General features: G+C 39.1%; 1 protein-coding gene across 3 annotated transcripts in view; it reads right to left on the bottom strand.

Annotated features, from left to right (window-relative positions):
• EYA1 (EYA transcriptional coactivator and phosphatase 1) overlaps positions 1–24808 on the bottom strand; it is a 659176-nt gene that overhangs the window by 475974 nt on the left and 158394 nt on the right. For all 3 annotated transcript variants that reach the window (XM_081501749.1, XM_081501709.1, XM_081501707.1), the window contains exon 4: positions 6723–7163. The gene's annotated coding sequence lies outside the window, so the exon portion shown is untranslated. The remainder of the gene's footprint in view (positions 1–6722; positions 7164–24808) is intronic.

Genomic DNA, 24808 nt, shown 5'->3' with positions numbered 1-24808 from the left:
TGCAAGTCATATATCTGATGAATGGCTTGTATCCAGAATATATAAAAACCGCTTATAACTCAATAACAAAAATACAATCCATAGAAGTAGTCAAACAATTTGATCAAATATTTCTCCAAAGAAGTTATATAAATATTCAATAAACATGTGAAAAAATGTTAACTTTCATTAGTTGTTGTTGTTCAGTCACTCAGCCGTGTATAACTCTTTGCGACCCCATGGACCACAGCACGCCAGCCTTGCCTGTCCTTCATCATCTCCAGGAGCTCGCTCTAACTCATGTCCATCAAGTCAGTGATACCTTCCAACCATCTGATCCTCTATCATCCCCTTCTCCTCCTGTCTCCAATCTTTCCCAGCAACAGGGTCTTTCCCAATGAGTCAGCTCTTTCCATCAGGTGGCCAAAGATTGGAGTTTCAGCTTCAGCATCAGTCCTTCCAGTGAATATTCAGGACTGATTTCTTTTAGGATGGACTGGTTGGATATCCTTGAAGTTCAAGGGATTCTCAAGAGTCTTCTCCAACACCACCATTCAAAAGCATCAATTCTTTGGTCCTCAGCTTCCTTTGTAGTTCAACTCTCATATCCATACGTGACTACTGGAAAAAAAAAGCTACTACATAGCTTTGACTAGACGGACCTTTGTTGGCAAAGTAATGTCTCTGCTTTTTAATATGCTGTCTAGGTTGGTCATAGCTTTTCTTCCAAGGAGCAAGCATGTTTTAATTTCATGGCTGCAGTCACCATCTGCAGTGATTTTAGAGTCCATGAAAACAAAGTCTGTCACCGTTTCCATTGTTTCCCCGTCTATTTGCCATAAAGTGTTGGGACTGGATGCCATGATCTTCATTTTTTGAATGTTATTAGGAAAATACAAACCAAAATTATGGTAAGATACCACTTCATACCCACAAAGATGGATATAATAGGTAGATAGAAATAAAGGTTGACAAGAATGTGGAAAACTGTAACATACATGGCTGGACGGAATATATGAAACTATGGAAACTGTGGGGGTATTGGAAAACAGTTTTTCATTAAAAAAAAAAATAGACATCATATGATCTAGAAGTTCCTCTTCTAGATATCTACCTGAGAACAGCAAAAGATATATGTCCACACAAAGATTGTGCATGGCAGCATTATTCATAACACCTCTAAAATAGTGACAACCCGAACGTCTATCAGCTGAGGAAAGGATAAATACAACGTGGTCTACCCATACAACAGAATCCTATTGTACAATAAAAAGGGACGAGGTACTGAAACATGCTTGCAACATGAATGACCTTCAAAAACATAATACTCACAGAAAGAAGCCAGTCACAGAAGGATGTTTATTATGTGATTATACTTACATAAAACATCCAGAAAACCTAAGTATGTAAGTAGAGGAAGTAGATTAGTAGTTGTCTGGGGTTGGGGTTTTCGGACCAAAGAATAATTGTATATGGATGCTAGGTTTCCCTATAGGGTGATGGGAATGTTCTCTATTTAGATTGAGGTGATGTTTGTAAAACTCAAAATACATCACAATATTTTCAACTGTACACTTAAAACAGGCGAAGAGTGACTTTTATGGTATGTATATTATATTTCAATAAAGTCATCCAGAAAAATCATAAGCCTGCATGGCTGGAACCCATATCGTGAAGGAGACGTGGGGGGATACCAGAGCATTGTGATGTGGGGTCTTGGAGGCTGCCATATTAAGAAGCTTTGCTCTTACTTTCAAAGGAGTAGAAGACTATAAAAGGATTTTAATCAGGGATGAGTGATGATGATGTAATTAGATTCACCTTTTGAAGAACTCTATGGTTAAAGCACATAAAAAACCTGGAGTTAAAGACACACCAGGTAGATTGTGTGTGTGTTTCTGTGTGTGTGTATATACTCACCAAGTCAATGTTTCTAATTTCAGAGCTACTATATTCAGTAGTGACTTACTCATTTGTCTGCCTTTATCTATCCATTTCAGTCCTGAATATTCATTGGAAGGACTGATGCTAAAGCTGAAACTCAAATACTTTGGCCACCTGATGCGAAGAACTGACCCCATTGGAAAAGACCCTAATGCTGGGAAAGACTGAAGGCAGGAGGAGAAGCAGATGAGAGGATGAGATGGTTGGATGGCATCACTGACTCGATGGACATGAGTTTGAGCAAGTTCCAGGAGTTGGTGTTGGACAGGGAGGCCTGGCATGCTGCAGTCCATGGGGTCACAAAGAGTCAGACATGACTGAGCAACTGAACTGACTGATCTATCCTTTTATCCTTTCTTCCTACAGCTCTGGAAGATGGGAATGATGTCTTATTTAATCTTGTATTCCAGTACCCAGCCCTTGTCTGGCATCCAACAGGCTCTCAATCACTGTATGATGAATGATGTTCCAGGACCACTGGAACACAGAGCAACCTCAGCTTGACTACTCTGCTGATTTGACAGACTGCTTGTCTTCTGTCCAATTTGGTAGTTTTATAACTGGAATAACAGAGCACTAGTCAGAAGACTCAGAGAAGGCAATGGCAGCCCACTCCAGTACTCTTGCCTGGAAACTCCCATGGACGGAGGACCCTGGTAGGCTGCAGTCCGTGGGGTCGCGAAGAGTCAGACACGACTTCACTTTCACTTTCACTTTTCACTTTCATGCATTGGAGAAGGAAATGGCAATCCACTCCGGTGTTCTTGCCTGGAGAATCCCAGGGGCGGTGGAGCCTGGTGCGCTGCCATCTATGGGGTCGCACAGAGTCGGACACGACTGATGCAACTTAGCAGCAGTCAGAAGACTCTGCATCAGTGCCATGCTTCCCACTCTGCCCTAAACTCTTTTGGAATTAATATTTTAGGCACATATAAGTAAGCAAACTGTAATAACATGTTCTCTGCGAGTCTATTGCAGTCGTTCAAATATTGGCAACAAATTTCTAACTTAGATATTTTCCAAGTTTTGTGTACTCTCAGCCTGTAGTCTTGAGAACCTGTCTGCACAGGCTGAATGTGATTTGTTATGCTGAATAAAATATTGGTAAAATTGATTATACTACCTGAAAATGATGTATAAACTTAGCACATACATATATACTTATACATAGCTACAGCAATACGTGAACCGTGAAATTCCAGACATTCAAGCTGGTTTTAGAAAAGGCAGAGGAACCAGAGATCAAATTGCCAATATCCGCTGGATCATCGATAAAGCAAGAGAGTTCCAGAAAAACATCTATTTCTGCTTTATTGACTATGCCAAAGCCTTTGACTGTGTGGATCACAATAAACTGTGGAAAATTCTGAAAGAGATGGGAATACCAGACCATCTGACCTGTCTCTTGAGAAACCTGTATGCAGGTCAGGAAGCAACAGTTAGAACTGGACATGGAACAACAGACTGGTTCCAGATAGGAAAAGGAGTATGTCAAGGCTGTATATTGTCACCCTGCTTATTTAACTTATATGCAGAGTACATCATGAGAAATGCTGGTCTGGAAGAAACACAAGCTGGAATCAAGATTGCTGGGAGAAATATCAATAACCTGAGATATGCAGATGACACCACCCTTAGGGCAGAAAGTGAAGAAGAACTAAAGAGGCTTTTGATGAAAGTGAAAGAGGAGAGTGAAAAAGTTGGCTTAATGCTCAACATTCAGAAAACTAAGATCATGGCATCTGGTCCCATCACTTCATGGGAAATAGATGGGGAAACAGTGGAAACAGTGTCAGACTTTATTTTGGGGGGCTCCAAAATCACTGCTGATGGTGACTGCAGCCATGAAATTAAAAGATGCTTACTCCTTGGAAGGAAGGTTATGGCCAACCTAGATAGCATATTTAAAAGCAAAGACATTACTTTGCCAACAAAGGTCCATCTAGTCAAGGCTATGGTTTTTCCAGTGGTCATGTATGGATGTGAGAATTGGACGGTGAAGAAAGCTGAGCGCTGCAGAATTGATGCTTTTGAACTGTGGTGTTGGAGAAGACTCTTGAGAGTCCCTTGGACTGCAAGGAGATCCAATCAATCCATCCTAAAGGAGATCAATCCTGAGTGTTCATTGGAAGGACTGATGTTGAAGCTGAAACTCCAATACTTTGGCCACCTCATGCGAAGGGTTGACTCATTGGAAAAGACCCTAATGCTGGGTAGGATTGGGGGCAGGAGGAGAAGGGGACGGCAGAGGATGAGATGGTTGGATGGCATCGCTGACTCGATGGACATGGGTTTGGGTGGACTCCGGGAGTTGGTGATGGACAGAGGCCTGGCATGCTGCAATTCATGGGGTTGCAAAGAGTCAGACACGACTGAGTGACTGAACTGAACTGATATATATATATATATATGCTAAGTCACTTCAGTTCTGTCTGACTCTTTGTGAGTTCATGGGCTGTAACCTGCCAGGCTCCTCTGTCCATGGGATTCTCCAGGCAAGAATACTATTATGGGTTGCCATGCCCTCCTCCAGAGGATCTTCCAGACCCAAGGATTGAACCCATGTCTCTTATATCTCCTTCACTGACAGACAGGTTCTTTACCACTGAGCCACCAGAGGAGCCCATATGAATTATAGTGTACAATCAATTATATAAAGTGAAGTGAAAGTCACTCAGTCATGTCTGACTCTTTGCGACCCCGTGGACTATACAGTCTATGGAATTCTTCAGGCCAGAATGCTGGAGTGGGTAGCTGTTCTCTTCTCCAGGGGATCTTCCCAACCCAGGGATGGAACCCAGGTCTCCTGCATTGCAGGCGGATTCTTTACCAGCTGAACCACAAGGGAAGCCCCAAGGATATTGCAGCAGGTAGCCTATCCCTTCTCCAGTGGATCTTCCTGACCCTATGAGCCTCTCAAAAAAGAGGATTTCCTGTCATATTATTCATACACACACACATACACACATGAATATGTGTTTATACATATAAATAATGAGACAGGAAAGCCTCTTTTTTGAGAGGCTTATATAATTGATTGTACACTACAATTCATTTTAAAGGAAAGAAGGGAATGAGATGGAAAGAAATTCATACCATAGAATAAGGAAAAACAAAGCAATTCCCACCCCATACCCTAGAGATAGTTCACGTTCAGCCCCATCACCTCCATTTCACATATACATGTGGTGTTTTGAAAGAGAACTCAAGTCCAGGATTAGGAGCAAGAGACCCTGAATGATCAAACACAAGAAATAAAGACCCTATTCTGTTGTATAAAGAGTTATAAACAAAGGTAAAACCAAAAACAGCAAAATCTTTTTGAAAACTAATCGGCTAGAATTATTTCCTACCATTTTACTTATTTAAAAGTCAATTTCATATGATTTGACAAAATTTAAGGAAATTATGCAAAAGAAAACAGTGAGCATTAAATGAGTCTCATAGCACATTTATATATATTCTTTTCACTATTTTGATAGAACCTCTATTGAATCTGTACTCCTGGAACTACAGACTTGGGGTTCAGTGTAACATGTATTACCTATGTAAGCTACTGGTTGCCGTACAACTTTTCTTCCACACACAATTCATGACCTTTGGGGCATAGAAAGCTAGAGAGGCACTGAAAAAGAATTTGTCCAGCAACCATTTCAATCAAATATTCTGTTTAATTTTTTAAAAGTCCAAATTGACTGGTTATCTAAATTGGCTGTTTCTGCATTCATATCTAGGGAGGAACCATTGGTGAATGTTTTGATTTGCTGTAATTGACTGGGCTAAAATCTTTATTGCTTTAACCAATACATTCTTCTATTTAATATAAGTAGTCAGGCATTTTCAAATCACTATATTACATTTTGGAGAACTTTCTCCAATTTGCTTTTCTCAACCTTCAAAGATTGCCTAGTGTTCTAAGGTTTAAAAGTTTTTGAGTAATTTGAAAGAAAAAGAGGCAAAAGGGGTAAAAATAGGTTCCTTTCATTTTGCTATCAGTCAAAAATAAAAGCAGATTTCTCTCAGACTAGACCACACCCACAAATCAACTTTGAGAAGCATCAAACAGTAATGTAATTTCAAAAGAAAATTTCTTAGAAAATACCATAAGCCGTTGTGATTGTACTGCTAAACAATTCGGAATCTATCTGTAGCATAGAGCTTTTATAAAGTCCAGGTGCTGTTTTAAACATTTTAACTTTAATAATTTAGATTACAGGAATGATATAAACCATCTGTATCTTCCTGGTTGTAAGCAGTGAATTTCCTTCTCACAGCTGGACTACACTTACATTCTATAAGCCAAGGGGGCAGCTAACCTCTCCATGTATGGTAGCCATCTTTTGTAACAGAATCTGAAATAAGAGTATGTTGTGCATAGTTGTGTTATGTGGTCTGAAACTTAAATAAACCTGTTTTGAACAATACTTAAACATTATTGTGCAGTTTAAACTTAAGTTGTTGCAGTTTAGAAGTCAGGAAGATTTTATGAAGACCTCATATTTTGGACTACAAAGACTTAGAATTTTTCATTAGTTATAAAAGTTCACATTTTAGCCATCCAGAGTAAAAAGGAAATCCATTAACTGGTGTTGAGAATGGTCTACCAAAAGTTGCCGCTATCTAGGCCATTTGGTGAGGCACACGTAAGCACATTTCCTAATGAATGCTCAAAGGTGCCATCAGAGGTGACACAACGGGTCATGAAATCTTCCCTTAGCTGGCAATTAACAGAGCTAGCACTTCAGACATCTCATAAATAACCAGGAAGAGAGTTAAAGGCAAGGCAGAAGGGTACTCACGTCTGCAGCCTGAGACCACCTTCAGGAAGTGTGAGATGAGTTGAGTAGAACAGGATAATGCTTATCAGGATGCACTCAAGTATCGTGGAGAGTAGTTTAAAAGAGGAATGACCAGTGTCGGCAAATGGAGCAAGGGTGCCGAGTCAGCGTGCAGAATCGGTAGTAAGGCAAGAGTCACCAAGCATGGGAAGACATCACAGGAGAGAGGGGTAGCACTTGATGTCATGCTCAGAGATCTCAAGGCAATATCAGGGTCTCATATCCCAACATACCAGATGTCTTGGTGTGCTTGGCCAGCAGGTTCTCTTCCTAGGAGGTACTTAGGGACTTGTCCTTGGGATCAGGTGACACCATGGGACAAGCAGCCACTCTGCAATGCTGAGATTTGTGAGCTTCTGTCGTCCTTGTACTCATGCAGCTTGCACCTTTCTATGCCAGACACTGCAATTTCAGGCAGGTAAAAACAAGACTGTTAAGTAAAAGGAAATGTCTATTGGAAAGAACAATTCAGCAGCTTTACACAATGCTGAGTTCTGGGTTAATTACAACATGTCAGGGAAAAAAATGATCTAGCCACGCATGATAAAACAACTTTGACAGTTTGATGGAGGTCTAGTGTGTAGCGGCTGGCAGCAACCTGACCACGGTCAGCTGCATGAAGGGGGAGCCGGGTGCTCCTTTGCTTCAGGAGAGGCATGGATGCCCACACAATAGTCACTATTGCCCACATACCCCAGCAGAATACAAGACCATGACCATGACCTGTATGGTGAAGGCACACTGGTCAGTACAGAGGAATCAAGCCATTGAAGAGCCATATGATATCATCACTATACATGTATGTTCACACACACACATATATATATATACACATATATATACATGTATGGGTATATGCACACACTTTTAATGATTCTGTAATTAGAAAATATTGGAGAAGGAAATGGCAACCCACTCCAGTACTTTTGCCTGGAAAATCCCATGGACAGAGAAGCCTGGTAGGTTACAGTCCACGGAGTCGCAAAGAGTCGGACACGACTGAGTGACTTCACATCATCAATTAGAAAATATATGATAAGCACAAGGAACTGTATTAAATACTTTGTAATAATCTATAATGAAAAAGAATCTGAAAAAGAATATCTATCTGTTTATATATACATATCTGAATCACTTTGCTGTACACCTGAAACTAACACAATATTGTAAATCAACCATATTTCAATAAAAAATAAAATGAAGAAGATATATGATAGAAATAAAATTAAAACTTTCAGCTCTGAAATTGTTGTGGAGTAGAGAATATGTTTATCCTTTGAAAAAGAAATACTGAAACTTTAAGAAAAAAAAACACAGCTCAGTTCACTAAACATTCATTGAGCACCTACTCAATAGAATACCCCACCTGTGGAATCTCCCCCAAACTAGGAAGTCTAGGAAATCACGGATGGAGATTGTTATGGAGGTTGGGCTGTTTCTCACCCTGCATATTTCATGCTGCCATATTTTTATTTCTATCACAATCATCCCATACAAAAGTTGGAAATACTGTGAGGCTGCCTCCTCCCAGAATCCCAAGTGGGAAACCTAGTCAGGCTCCTCTGCTCTCAGCATTCTTATCTGTATCTCCATCTTGGAGTATCTCTTGCCCTTTGTAGGAAACAACCCAGAGGTGTCAAGGAATATGTTAGGTCACTGTCTGGGTTTTCTTTCCCTCCAGCCTCCTCCATTCATACTTGGAAAGGATGAGAAAATGACATTGTTCCCTCTGTGTTCTCCAGCACACTGGTTAAAAGACCATTTCTTGAAGTTTAAAGGAAGTGTTTGGAACTCAGGAAGAACTTTTACTCTAAAAAGAAAAGCTCTTGCAAATCAGAAGATCTTTGATTTCAAACTCAGGTACCTGGTTATTGTCTAGAATAAATAGACTTTGTATTTTCAATTGTGTTCACTCTCCCTAGAAGCAGTTAATAAATGCCTTAGGTGGGAAACTGCAGAGTCTAGTTCCTCCCTTCTAGTACCTTCTTCCGTGTGAGTGGATTACTATCATCTTTCACTGTCTTATTTTACAACTCAGCAAGTTGTAGAAAATTGATTCTTGTTAAATGAAATGCAAATAAGATTTGTCTGGTGGAGACACAACCAATTAATGCCTACTGACCACTTTGCATCCGTTAGCAAATTCACTTCAGCATCTGTAATAGCATAGTATGAGGGCAAATATTAATTCTCCTTTGTGCCAGTTATAATAGCTAAACATTTTCCTTATTAATTACTGAGTTTAAGAATCTTTGTTATGCATTCATTTTATATTTGTATGAGAATTATTTTACTTTTTTAAACATTCATTCTTTAACTGCTAAGGGGTTTAATATTTAAAGAAACTCATCAAATTGCCCAGGTTAGACCGGTGGCTCAGATGTTAAAGAATCTGCTTGCAATGCAGGAGACCCAGATTCAATCCCTGGGTTGAGAAGATCCCCTGGAGAAGAGAATGGCAGCCCACTCCAGTATTCTTGCCTGGAGAATTCCATGGACAGAGGAGCCTGGTGGGCTACAGTCCATGGGGTTGCAGAGAGTTGGACACAACTGAGCAACTTTCACTACTGCACTACTAGACAAGTAGTAACTGATAGAAGCAAAACTTGAACTTACATGTTTGATTCTAAATCTAAGCTCCTAAATGCTGTATTGCTCAATGACTAAAACATAAAGAAATCTGAAAAATATCTTAAAGGTTACCATCCAGGTGTTCAAAAAATAAGAATTCCAGAAGTTTCACATGATTAATTTTCTGTACTACATTTGTTAACGCCAACTGAGAGATAATCTACTTTCTGCCTCTGATGAGAGATAATCTACTTTTTCTGCACTGCAATTTTAAAGGAAAAAAATTTGTGAAACTTAACTTTCAATTTTATAAAAAGCAACCCACCTGCAAGGTTAAATAATTGTCAGGAAAAAAAACAAAACTATGGCATTTCTGGACATATAGAGACTTCTCAAAGTAGATTTTTAATGTACAAAGTACTATGCACTGTGGGAAAAACTATGAGTCATACCTAAGAAGAAATATCTCCAATTTTTATGCCACATAATTAAATACTCCATAAGGAGATGAGGGAAAATAAAAGTAACATAACGATAACTTAAAATTGTCTCTGGAGAGAGTTTGGTTAATATCATCTCAAATTTATTTTTGAGTAAAAATTCCTAAATATCTTAAAAAGCATTCCTCAAAACATCACCTACATCCAGATACAGAATAAAGAATCCTTTGAGAAGATAAGAGCAACATTTTAGCCGTGTCGTTTGTCACCATTTCATAGTGCAACAAATATCACATTTATTCAACCACATTTGAAATAGACCCCCTTTTCTCAAAAAAATTCACAGTTGTGTGTTTCAAAAGTGTTGAATTTTGCTAAACAAGCCTAACCACCTGTGTCAACTCATATTTTTAAATAAATTTTGAAAAATTCAAAGGGACAATAAATATATATCTCCAAAAAAAAAAAAAAAAAGATTAGTTAGTGCTAGAAAAGTTTTTCTCTGAAAAGAATTGTATGGTCTTCATCTTAGGAATTATTTGAAAAAAAGAAATGAATCCAGTTCTCTTGATTTTGGGTATATGATTGAATAACTTTAGAGGAATCTAAAGGAATAACTTTAGAGGAATGTACTATTCCACCGTTTTTTTCTTTTTTCAGTCTAATAGGAGAGGGAGGACATATTGTAACTGACACTGGTGATTGTGATTGCCTCATACTCATTCTTCCTATCTAAGACAACTCTAGGTTTTATTCAGGTAGTAAGTGGAGTCCCTTGATCTCAGTGAAAGTATACCCTCCTCAGTCCTAGGGGGGAAAAGGTATGACTGGTTTAATCAACACTGGTATAATGAGTTGGAGCCACCTATGCCCCTTAGCCAGTTTAGCTGTGAATGGAACATTCAGTTTCATCAAAGAGATATAATAAAGATTCTGTTGTGACTAAAAATCAGACCTTGGTGAAACAGCTTTTTGTTCTTATCTCTTTTTTCCTTGATTGCAATACTAGAACAAGGTCACAATGACCGGAGCTGCAGCAGCCATTTTATGACCATAAAGCAAAAAGCTAACACCAAACCTGATGATATTACTGAGCCCTCACACCAAATGTGGAATTGCCCATCCACCTCCCGACATTTGATGAGTTAATTCAATGTTTTTATTGCTTAAATTGCTCTTGGTTGGGTTTTCTATTGCTTTTGTTGAAATCATTCCTAATAAACTTTACTTTTAATTTCCTAACACATTTGCTTTTAATTTTCATGGCCAATTTTTCAATAGGATAAGTTTGTTGTGTTGGGTCTTTGATATCATTGTTCATATCCTGCTGAGAAAAACCATTCTGTACTGTGAATAGAAATAGAAACACTAAGGGGATGGTACATATTGTTGCCATTTGCTTGCTCTTCAAGGCCAGGCCCAAGGTGAACTTTACATCTAATGATCTCTCTGGCTGCTCAGAGGGAATCTTAGCAACAAGGACCACGATCACTTCCACAGCTGGGGAATTTGGCTTCACAGGGCAGAGACAGTTCTGTGTTGCTTCCAGTTCCAACAAGGCCACACTGCTTAGCAGAGGTGAACACTTAATGCCAGAAACACCAACAAAGGAAGAAAAGCTTTCCTACAGCCATCCATTAATGCCAGAAACACCAACAAAGGGAGAAAAGCTTTCCTATAGCCATCCACTTGGAATACATTTTTAATTTCTCCCTTTCTGTTTTGGACAAAGTAGCCAACCTTGTGACTGCTAGAATCAACCAAAATTTTTAAAAGTGTTCAACTGCTGGTTCATCCCTTAGTTCAAATACCTCAGAACAATGGATTAATGCCTTTGGCAGAATTTAAAGGCTCTTCCCTGACATAATCACAACACAATTTTGAACGTGCTCTGAGCTGGAGCTTGAGGAGAATATGGAAAGTATTCCACTAGGGGAGAACATGGAAAATAAGAATCCATTGTGTATCTATGTCTTGATTTTCCTATCTCATATTGAGGAATTCCATGGGACTTGAGTAAGGATATGATATATTGTTCTTTCCACCCTCCTGCTTAGAGACTTTTTTTTCTATTGTGAAACAACACTGCAATTTTATGAAGATCCTCAGGAGAAAAGCAAACTCATTTTAAGAAATAGGGAAAAACAATCTCTAGGGGAAAAAAGCAGTAGAAGACTATAAGGAACTGTGATAATTCCAGGAATTTGGAAATGTTAACTTTTGTATTTGATATATCACTGAGATTAGAGGCCCATCTTCAGTTTCAAACCTGTTGAGTAACTCTTTCTATTATTAGCCAACAAACATATCCTTCATTACATTTTTGTGATGCATTCCCAGGGTTATAGAATTTCCCTTTGAGTTTTTTCCCAAGGCTCTACTGCCTAAGGAAGGAAGGAGTTAATGCCATTGGCCACTAGCAAAAAAGTTACAGGCAAAGGAAAAATACATGATTGAAGAACTGAATACTTAATTACATATAGAGGTATTAAAAGAAAGATACCTTGAGTAAGCAGGCCACGGGACAATGGATCAGCAGTTATAGAATCTATTTCTGACTGTCATTGACTCAGGAGACTGGGAAAGTCCAATGTATCTGTTTTTCAAAACTGTATTGCATCATGGCAATCCTCATAGACTTGGTATAAATGATGCTTACTGAGCACCCAGACTCTAGGGACTTGTCATCAGAGCAGTAAGTATATAGATGTTTGCCTTCAGATAGGTGGGAAGAACATAATATGAAATCAAACAAGTATCCAAAAGCATTAACAGAAACATATACAGGAAAGAAGGAATATGCTGTGATGCTAGAAATCTTCATTTTAAGGCTCCTGCAATGGTTTTATTTTCCCTGAGAGTTTGTGCATATAGAAAGGGGCTAAGGTTTATGGAACATCATTTTCATGTGCCCAGAACTTAATACACTTTGTTTGCTCTGAAGCCTATGGTAGACAGTGTCTCTGTTCTACAAATGGGAAAGCTGTGCATGGTTTTGCTTAGAAAGCTTCCTAAAGCTCCTAGTGTGGGTGGCTCTCAAGCCTGTACTTAATGCCTTTTACTTCATGGACCTAAAAGTATTTCCCAAAGGCAAATGTTATTGCCAACCAGTTAACACTGCTTTCCTATTCTCCCTTCCCTAGTTCAACTTTATCTCTTAAATTCCCAAGTTAGAGCTGGAAATATGGGGATTCCCAGACTCCTTGAGAGTCAACTGTGCACAGCTTAGGTGATCAGATAGTCTCACAAATACGAAAAGCTTCTCATAAGGTGAGGGAGGTCCTCTGGCAGAGATAATTCAGACTGGGGACAGCTCAAGGACCTGGGTTTCTTGCTCTGTTCAGCTGTCTCTGAAAGAATGTGTCTCCTTAGCACATGGTCTGTGAATAACAGGCCTTCCCTGTTCTGTCTCTGCCCCTTTTACTTATACAGTTTAGTAGCAGACTTTACTATCACCTGTGCCAAAATTAAACTTGGGATCAGCTGGACTCTTTAGCAAAGCATTGCAAAACCTTTTGCTTCTACAGCTTCTCTTAATGGTTGCTCTATTGTTTCTTGATGTTGCTGCTGCTGCTGCTAAGTCACTTCAGTCGTGTCCGACTCTTAGCCACCCCATGGACTGTAGCCTACCAGGTTCCTCTGTCCATGGGATTTCCCAGGCAAGAGTACTGGAGTGGGGTGCCATTGCCTTCTCCGTCTTGATGTTGAGTCTGCCCTAACTTTCACACATAAACTCTAGCTCTCCTCCAGCAGATTCTTTAACAGCTGAGCCAACCGGGAAGCCACAGGACCAAATACAATCTGGAGCAAACTTTGGGATACTGTGCCAGTCAGCATCCAACCCAAGAAGCAGATACAGTAGGAGATAATATACAAGACACATACCACAAGGAGGGCTTCCCAGGTGGCACCAATGGTAAAGAACCCCGCCAGCGAAAGCAGGAGATGTAAGAGATGGGGGTTCGATCCCTGGGTCAGGAAGATCCCCTGGAGGAGGGCATGGCAACCCACTCCAGTATTCTTGCCTAGAAAATCCCATGGACAGAGGAGCCTGGTGAGCTACAGTCCATAGGGTCACAGTCAGACATGACTGAAGCGATTTAGCATGCACGCATGAACACACCACAAGGCACTGGCTTAGGTTCTGGTGAAGGCTGGCTCAGGACTGTCAGAAAGGGAAGGAACTCACTGCGTAGGCTGTCATTGCTGTCCAAAGGTGGAATTTTGTCCTCATCAGCTCTTCTCTTAAGGCCTTTTGGCTGCTCAATCTGGCCCACTTGGATTATTTCAGATAATCTCCCTTAAAGTCAACTAATTACGGGTTTTAGTCACATCCCTGGGTTGGGAAGATCGCCTGAGAAGGAACTGGCAACCCACTCCAGTATTTTTGCCTGGTAAATCCCATGAACAGAGGAGCCTGACAGGCTTCAGTCTATGGGGCTACAGAGAGTTGGACACAACTTAGCAACTAAGCATACACACACACAAAATACCTCAATGCAATACCTAGTGTAGTGTTGATTGTATAACTGGAGACTGTAGCCTAGCTAAGTTGTCCTATCAAAAGGCCACTGCAGACATGGAGCATTAAGTTGTATCAGTTCAGTTCGGTTCAGTTCGGTTCAGTTCAGTCGCTCAGTCGTGTCCGACTCTTTGCAACCCCATGAGCTGCAGCACACCAGGCCTCCCTGTCCGTCACCAACTCCCAGAGCCCACCCATACTCATCTCCATTGAGTTGGTGATGCCATCCAACCATCTCATCCTCTGTCATCCCCTTCTCCTCCTGCCCTCAATCTTTCCCAGAATCAGGGTCTTTTCAAATGAGTTAGCTCTTTGCAACAGGTGGCCAAAGTATTGGAGTTTCAGCTTCAACATCAGACCTTCCAATGATCACCCAGGACTGTTCTCCTTTAGGATGGACTGATTGGATCTCCTTGCAGTCCAAGGGACTCTCAAGAGTCTTCTCCAACACCACAGTTCAAAAGCATCAATTCTTCGGTGCTTAGCTTTCTTTATAGTCCAGCTCTCACATCCATATATGACTACTGGAAAAACCATAGCCTTGACTAGACGGACCTTTGTTGGCAAAGTAATGTCTCTGCTCTTTAATATGCTGTCTAGGTTGGTCATAACTTTCCTTCCAAGGAGTAAGCGTCTTTTAATTTCATGGCTGCAATCACCATCTGCAGTGATTTTGGAGCTGAGAAAAATAAAGTCAGCCACTGTTTCCACTGTTTCCCCATCTATTTCCCATGAAGTGATGGGACCAGATGCCATGATCTTAGTTTTCTGAATGTTGAGCTTTAAGCCAATTTTTTCACTCTCTTCTTTCACTTTCATCAAGAGACTCTTTAGTTCCTCTTCCCTTTCTGCCATAAGGGTGGTGTCATCTGCATATCTGAGGTTATTGATATTTCTCCTGGCAATCTTGATTCCAGCTTGTGTTTCTTCCAGCCCAGCGTTTCTCATGATATACTCTGTATATAAGTTAAATAAGCAGGGTGACAATATACAGCCTTGACATACTCCTTTTCCTATCTGGAACCAGTCTGTTGTTCCATGTCCAGTTCTAACTGTTGCTTCCTGACCTGCATACAGGTTTTTCAAGAGGCAGGTCAGGTGGGCTGGTATTCCCATCTCTTTCAGAATTTTCCACAGTTTATTGTGATCCACACAGTCAAAGGCTTTGGCATAGTCAATAAAGCAGAAATAGATGTTTTTCTGGAAATCTCTTGCTTTTTCGATGATCCAATGGATGTTGGCAATTTGATCTCCGGTTCCCCTGCCTTTTCTAAATCCAGCTTGAACATCTGGAAGTTCACGGTTCACGTATTGCTGTAGCCTGGCTTGGAGAATTTTGAGCATTACTTTACTAGTGTGTGAGATGATTACAATTGTGTGGTACTTTGAGCATTCTTTGGCATTGCCTTTCTTTGGGATTGGAATGAAAACTGACCTTTTCCAGTCTTTTGGCCCCTGCTGAGTTTTCCATATTTGCTGGCATATTGAGTGCAGCACTTTCACAGCATCATTTTTCAGGATTTGAAATAGCTCAACTGGAATTCCATCACCTCCACTAACTTTGTTTGTAGTGATGCTTCCTAAGGCCCACTTAACTTTACATTCCAGGATGTCTGGCTCTAGGTGAGTGATCATACCATCATGATTAACTGGGTCATGAAGATCTTTTTTGTACAGTTCTTTTGTGTATTCTTGCCACCTCTTCTTAATATCTTCTGCTTCTGTTAGGTCCCTACCATTTCTGTCCTTTATTGAGCCCATCTTTGCATAAAATGTTCCCTTGGTATCTCTAATTTTCTTGAAGAGATCTCTAGTCTTTCCCATTCTGTTGTTTTCCTCTATTTCTTTGCATTGATTGCTGAGGAAGGCTTTCTTATCTCTCCTTGCTATTCTTTGGAACTCTGCATTCAAATGGGTATATCTTTCCTTTTCTTCTTTGCTTTTTGCTTCTCTTCTTTTCACAGCTATTTGTAAGGCCTCCTCAGACATCCATTTTGCTTTTTTGCATTTTTTTTTCTGGGGGATGGTCTTGATCCTTATCTCCTGTACAATGTCATGAACCTCTGTCCACAGTTCATCAGGCACTCTGTCTATCAGATCTAGTCCCTTAAATCTATTTGTCATTTCCACTGTATAATCATAAGGGATTTGATTTAGGTCATACCTGAATGGTCTAGTGGTTTCCCCCACTTTCTTCAATTTAAGTCTGAATTTGGCAATAAGGAGTTCATGATCTGAGCCACAATCAGCTCCCGGTCTTGTTTTTGCTGACTGTATAGAGCTTCTCTGTCTTTGGCTGCAAAGAATATAATCAATCTGATTTCAGTGTTGGCCATCTGGTGATGTCCATGTGTAAAGTCTTCTCTTGTGTCATTGAAAGAGGGTGTTTGCTATGACCAGTGCGTTCTCTTGGCAGAACTCTATTAGCCTTTGGCCTGCTTCATTCTGTACTCCAAGGCCAAATCTGCCTGCTACTCTGGGTGTTTCCTGACTTCCTACTTTTGCATTCCAGTCCCCTATAATGAAAAGGACATCTTTTTTGGGTGTCAGTTCTAAAAGGTCTTGTAGGTCTTCATAGAACCGTTCAACTTCAGCTTCTTCAGCATTACTGGTCAGGGCATAGACTTGGATTATCATGATATTGAATGGTTTGCCTTGGAGATGAACAGAGATCATTCTGTCATTTTTGAGATTGCATCCAAGTACTGCATTTCAGACTCTTTTGTTGACCATGATGGCTACTCCATTTCTTCTAAGGGATTCCTGCCTACAGTAGTAGATATAATGGTCATCTGAGCTAAATTCACCCATTTTAGTTTGTTGATTCCTAGAATGTCGATGTTGACTCTTGCCATCTCCTGTTTGACCACTTCCAATTTGCCTTGATTCATAGACCTAACATTCCAGGTTCATCAAGTAAGTTGTATCAAGTTTTCAAAAGCCAAAGGATGCACGAAAGCAGGTGGGAGAGCTGCATCAGTACAGGGGTGGTGGTGGGGGCTGGGTGGCCCAGGTAAGGGAAACAGGACCATGTCAGAACTGCCCAAAGCAGGCCTGTATCCTACCTGCCTCTCACCACCTTCACTGGGTAGTGGGGCTCTCCTTCCCCTCCCAGCAGATCTTGGCCCCCAACACTGTATTTACATATCACAGTGACACATGATAGTTGTAAGAGATTTATGGTGGCTCAGACAGTAAAGAATCTGCCTGCAATGCAGGAGACCCAGATTCAATCCCTGGGTTGGGAAGATACGCTGGAGGAGGACATGGCAACCCACTCCAGTATTCTTGCCTGGAGAATTCCATGGACAGAGGAGCCTGGTGGGCTACAATCCATGGGATCGCAAAGAGTCAGACCCAATTGAGCAACTAACAGTTTAATTTAAACTAATTCTGGCTCTTTGATGACATGATAGGAAACTAGGAGAGTCTGCTTCAAGTTAAATATGAGGCCAAACTGCCGCAGAAGATATTTGTTCTACAAATTAGACACTGAATCTAAAACAAATATGCAAAAATACTAGTGGAGAAATCCAGAAGAAAAATACTAGATCTCATTGACCCCCAAATATTTTTTTCTTTACTGAGCTTCTTTTCTATTGCATTTCAAAATGCTTAGCCTGGCAGTCAAATCCTTCTATTAATTAACATTACCTTTCCTCTTCTGTCTGGTTTTACTGAGATGTTGCATCTGTCACCCACATCTTACTGCTTTTGAGCTTTAAGAACGTTGTATCCACTTTAGGGTAAGGAGATTCTCAGGAGAATTATGGACTTGAACTTTGGACTCAGGAGATGAGGATGATAGTCATGGTGGAGCCATTGAATTATGCCATTATCTCAAAGAAACTAATACAAATGTACATTCATTTTCAAATATTCCACTCAGGCTGCTAAAAATAAATACACTTTTAAACTTTTTGCTAGAATTATACTACTTCTCAGGAAAAAGACTGGTTGGAGAAGCCAAAGGTTATAACATTTGACATTTTTAAGTAATGGGAAAAAACCAAATGAAAGAGTGAAGAATGAGTGAAGATATATGTGACACAACTGTTGGAAAGAATGTGGAGAAAAGGGAACCCTTATGCACCATTAGTAGGAATGTGAACTGGTTCAGCCACTATGGGGAAAGTATGGAGAGTCCTCAAAAAATTAAAAATAACACTGCCATATGACCCAGCAATTCTACTCCTGTGTATTTAACTGAAGAAAACAAAAACACTAAGTAGAAATGATATATGCATCTCTATGTTCATTGTAGGATTATATACAATAGCTAAGATATGGATACAACCTAGATGCCCAGCAATAGATAAATGGATAAAGAATATGTGGTATATGTATATAAAGGAATATTACTTGGTCATCGAAGAGAATGAAATCTTGCCATTTGGGACAACACGGATGGACCTATAGGGTATTATGTTTAGTGGAATAAGGTTAGACAGAGAAAGATAAATACTGTGTGATTTTATTTATATGTTGAAGCTAAAAAACATAACAAATGAACAAATATAACAAAACTAAAACAGTTATAGATACAGCGAGTAAACAAGTGGTTGGCAGAACAGAGGGAGCTAGGGGAGGAAAGAAGTAGGTAAAAGAGATTAAGAAGCACAAACTTCCAGTTACAATATAAATGACTCACAGGCATAAAATGTACAGTGTGGGGAATATAGTCAATAACTATGTCTTTGTATTTAACCAACTTATCTTGGTTGATCATTTTGAAATGCATAAAATATCAAACTGCTATGTTGTATAACAGGAACTAATATATCATATAGGTCAACTGTACTTTCAGATCAAATAAGCAAAGAAACTCATAGAAAAAGAGATCAGATTTATGGTTACCAGAGTTGGGTCAGGGTTAGGGGAGGGATTGGATGAAGGCAGTGAAAAGGTACAAACTTCTAGTTGTAAAATAAGTACTAGGGATTTAATGTAAAACATGATAAATATAATGAATACTATACTATATTATATATGAATGTTATTAAAACAGTAAATTTAAAGAGTTCTCATCACAAGGAAAACATTTTTTTTCTATTTCTTTAATTTTGTATCCATATGAGATGAGGGATGTCCACTAAATCTATTATGATCATTTTATGATGTATGTGAGTCAGATCATTATGCTGTACACCTTAAACTTATATAGTGCAGTATGTCAATTATTTATCTTAATTCAACTGGAAGAAAATAAATATAATAAAATAGGGATGGAAATAAGTAAAGAAGAAGGAGGAAAAGGAACAAAAAGGTTAATCTTCCCTGATCAAAACCACTGATTATTTCTTGAAGATTATGACATGAATGCTGAGGATGCCATGATCTCAGATGTGAGTACACAGGGACAGTCACATCTATAGCATGATTAGCATGTTATTGTTTCTTAACTTTTTATGAAGCTAAGATACATGATTTCTTAATATTGTGACTATTTCCTAAGTGTGGATTGTTAAAAAGCTGGAATACAACAAAAGTAGAAAGGATGTGGGAACACAGATGGAATGAAATTTTTATTGGATAGTAATAACTATCTTATAAAACATGAATCCTGGGGTGAGGAGAAGGAATAATAAATGTAGTGCCTGATGGTGAAAAGTTTAGGAACTATTGCAATATATAATGTTCTTGCAGTTTATTGGATTTGTTCTGATGTCATTTATTAAAAAATTTTATTGCCAAAACCTTATCTTTATAACTTCCACACCCTATCCTTAGTAAAAACATATCCTAAAGATATTTCAGTGCATATGATTAAAAACAAAACAGAAAGCCACTGGAAATATAAACATTGCAAATGTTCAAAATGGGCAAACAGCTTTAAAAATACCTGCTCTAAATATTTACATTATGTGATATATTCTCATAAATACTAGTAGAATTGTCTTTATGTAGAAGCATCTGTGAATTCTTCTCAGATATCTCTACCTTTTTCTGGTTGTCCAGTCATACCAACTGTTCTGAGCCCAAATGCATGATTTTCTTCCCTCTTGAGCTATTTGGATATTCTGTTTATGCTTAAAAACCTTTGCATGCTTAACCTCAATGTGCTAATGCTAAGGGCTTGGCCCTACTTTCATTCTGTTTATTTTCTAATAATCAAACCAAACTGAAATTGAATTTCCCAGTCTAAGAGATGGGACTTTTTGTCACCTTCTGGTTCCCATGAGTTTTCTTTCTTGATGACAGAGAAATTGAGGCAGGATTACATAAGCATTATTTTGGAGGGAGTTTTCCCTCTCTCTCCCCATCCTTTTTTTTCCTTTGCATCCAAAGATGAAGACTTAATTAATTCATGTGGAACTGAATCACAAATGATGGAATGCTAGGCTACCACAACCCAGGGGAGGAAGGAGAAGAACAGCAGTCTCTGGAGGATGGAGGCTCCTTTTTGTATCCATACTGGAAGTTGCCAACTCTTTTTGGATAAAATCTGCTGTGAGTAGACAGAGTACATGTTCTCCTACTTTCTCAGATTCTTCAGAGCTCAGCTGTAGATATTACCTCTTTAGCCTCCTGCCTGACCACCTAGAGTGATCTTTCTCTTTTTGGAATTATTGTAATACGTGTGGTCTGAAAACAATCCAGGTCTTGATTTTATATAGGCTTGTATGGCTCACTAGCAATTTGTATATTCTTTTCTTGAAGTGCAGTGAGATCATGTCTCTGCTTTCTTTTGCATCTCTGAACACAATCAGCATTGAAGACAGTGTAGCATAGACCAAGTTCATATACTCCTCATCCTTTCCCTTTTAGATAGTCCACCCACATCAGCTACCCTGGCAACCTCCCATCTTATGCCTTTTGTTTCTAACTCTTTTTCTGTCAAAATGTAGCTTCTCTGTGCCTCTTTCCTTTAGAGTCTTATTATCTGTTCTGTAAGAGGGTGGTTAATACCTAATTAGTTAATTCTGTGAAATTAACTACACATATGTGAAATTAACAACCATATGAAATTGCCGTTTTTTTGACCTACCAAATAGCACTTTTAAATGATTTAACCTAATAGGTGAAATTTTATTACCTCTCACACATGACAGCTGGGGACACAAAATTATATTCGAGAGGAATGAATTCACAATAAAGTAATTTAGCCTTAGCAGTCCAGCAGGGGAAATATTTTGGGCATTAAAATGCTTTGACAGCTCTCAATAACATTTGCTTGGCACTTAGCTAGTCTGCAATGCAGAAGGTCAGGCCCTTGTCCTGGAAACATACCACTAGGACACTTAATATCTGATGACATTTTTTTCTCCGCCAATGCGTTTCATATTAACAATATAGGCTAGAAATTGCCTGTTTGACACCAAGACAAATGGAAAGAGCCACAAATAGATGAAAGCTTACTTTTGCTACCAAATCTCTCTCACAATCCTAAAGTTCAAATGAGTAGACTGAACAAGATTGTAGGAAATGTGGAGAACATTGGAGGACAAAGCCCTTTCAAGAAATTCTAAACTCATCAAATAACTGTTTACAAACATTTGCAGGGTCATTTAAAATGACTCCTCTCTTTGGGGCCTTGAATAACCAACTTGTATGAGTTTTCCCACCTATACACTGAGAAGGTTGGACTAGACAAATATGGGGCTTTCAGAGTTTATATTCTACAAAAGTCACTTTGTAAAGATTTCTAGGCAATGTTTCTTTATAGCCTTGAAAGTAAAACTAGAAGTCATTAAAATCACATAATGCGCATATCCTATGCATTACTCTCAATTCTTACCTTTCTTGGTCTGAATTACTGAGGGTTCATTCATTCTGTTTTAATGGAGCAAATTCCTTTTGTGTTTGTAACAAAGCAGATTCCTATTTTTATTGGCTTGTCACAGTTTGGAGTTTTTGAAAAGAATTTGTTCATATTTTAGAAAGCCAGATGGCCAAAAAATTGAAAATGACTAAAAAGGACAGTCCAGGAGAATAGCTTTAGAACTCGTATTGAGGCTCTTCTAGCTCTTTTTAACTTTTAGGGCATCATGTTTAGTCTGCTCTAGTGGCACTTTTGTGAGCTTCCCAGGTGGCTCAGTGGTAAAGAATCCGCCTTCCAGTGCAAGAGACAGATGCAGGTTTGACCCCTGGGTCAGGAAGATCCCCTGCAGAAGGAAATGGCAATCCACTCCAGTACTCTTGCCTGGAAAATCCCATGGACAGAGGGCCTGGTGGTCTACAGTCCATGAGGTGGCAAAAGAGTCAGACACCAACTGAGAGACTAAACAACAGTGGCATTTTTATTTTGCTTTAATTATCTTTATATCTGTATCTTTTATCAGACTATCAGCCTCCTGAGGAGAGACACACTTTGTACCCATGGCAGAACCTAGCATAATACTTTGTGCATAGTAGGTGCTCCCCTAATATTCACTGAATTTCCTTCAACTATAATTGTAGAATTTCAGAGCCAGAGGAGAACCTCTGGAATCATCACAAACATTTTCCAACTAGGATAGCTGAGGCCCAGAGGAGGTTAAGTCATTGGCTCATTGTGATGCAGATGTTACATCACAAAGAACCATACCTGTTTCAGAGCCTCTGGGAGCTAGCCCTGTTGGCTTGGTTTCAGAAATATTTAAGGGAGAACCACCTGAATCGTCCCTGTTCTGAATGGCCCCAACCATGATGTGGTTACACTTGCAAGTACAAGAAAACACCTTTTTTTTTTCCTTTTTGGTGGTTTGATTCATGATGTAGCAGTAACCCGCTTTCCTGTTGTTATAGTCACTTTCTCCTTCCCTCCAAGTAAAGCGTCTGTATTGTGTTGCATACACATGTGCCTCAGAGGAAATAGTGATTCGGTAACAGATGGATGGTCCCTGAAAATAAAGTTTGTTGATAAGTAGAGGCTGTTGCAATAGACCAAATCCAACAGACCTTTGAGTGTTAGTATAACCTCTCCAGACCCCAGCCCCACATTTCATGCCGCATCCACACATCACCAAGCTCCACCAGCCTAGTAGGTTGAAGCGGAAGAGGCTCTTTAAAACTAGCCCCCTATGGTTTTGAAATTATATTGCTTGCTGTTTCCTGCTATAAAACATTAAGAGAACTAAAATATTTTCAGATGTGAGTTTTCATAGTAACTTCCTTTCATCTTATTGCAAGAGTAATACAAGTTTATTACAGAAAAAAAGAAAATACAGATAAGAGAGAAAAAAACTAAATAAAAATCAACTGGAATCCTATCACACTGAGACACGGAGATAACCAGAGCCAACAGTTTGGTATATATGCACACAGAGTTAGGTGTATTACATCGTTTTCACAAAATACTCTTCCTTGATAATACAATTATAAATTTTTGTTAATGTACATCTTACAGTACAGTGAATTGTTGTACCCTAGTTTATCAATTTTTTTTCCTGTTGCATGTGTGGACTATTTCCAAGCTTTCCATATTTAATGATAATGTAAGCACATTTAGTAAGCATTATATTCGTTACTTTTTCCTGCCTTTAGCTGTTCTTGTTTTAGCATTTTAAAACCCCGACCAGATCATTTAAAAAATCTGTTATGCAGCATCATTTTTATAAGCTAGTATATAGCTAGAGAGTCTGCTAAAATGATCTTCTTAGGAAACAGCACATATGAATAGGTAGTCTGTTTCACTATCATGTGTCTTTGAGTAATCCAAGCTAGCTCATGATAACTGGGGAATGAATACTCTGGATATACTGAGAATTTTTGTATGAAACTTTCCAATGGACTTTACCCCAGCATGATCATGTTTTACATCATCAAAAAATAGTAAAGCACAAACTACACAAGTACCACTAACCTCAGGTTGCATAGGCATTTAATACCACGTGGGTGTCCTTGACCACAAAACCTTCCTTCAGGATTTAGCCATGTGCTCTGTCCTTGCAGTCCTTGCTGTGATGTCCTCCCGACATGGGGGCATTTTGTCCAGGCCACCATCCATAATTCAGTAGCCTTAACCTTTCCTCAGTTTTTTTCCCATCAAGCTACCTTCATCATTAAAAAAAAATTCAATGTCTTTTAGCTATGCTAGTATTTTCATTAGACTATTATTTTTTATTGATACTCTGATTACAAAGTTGCATAGATTTTGAGTGATCTATATCTAATTTTCTTTTTTTCTACTAGACCTGTTGTTTTTAGTACAATTTTCCAGAGTTTGGAGTTACTCGAAAACACACATATTGTGTAGAAGCCAAAAGTTTTATCTAATTCTGAGGCTTCTGAGTAGACATAGCAGAATAAAATCAGGTCACTAATAATTCCTCCCGATACCTCACAAAATGAGCCTCCTTTACTCCCAACCAAAAGGAGAAAAAGTAAATATACCACTAGCAAGCTGATAAGGAAACCAATAAAATTACATGACATAAAATTTAGCAAAAGAATATTTCAATGTGGTTTATAATTACCACCCTTGTGCTTAAAAAACACAGTACCAGGGAAGGAAGCTAAAGATTCACCCTTATATGTCCTTGTGTGAAAGGAAGTCTTCTAAAGAATGAGTATATAATTTTAGAAAATTAGAG

Source organism: Giraffa tippelskirchi, chromosome 6 (genome assembly GCF_054371585.1).
Source record: "Giraffa tippelskirchi isolate mGirTip1 chromosome 6, T2T-mGirTip1v1.2.pri, whole genome shotgun sequence".
NCBI lineage: Eukaryota > Metazoa > Chordata > Mammalia > Artiodactyla > Giraffidae > Giraffa > Giraffa tippelskirchi.
This window is presented reverse-complemented; position numbering and strand designations above follow the sequence as displayed.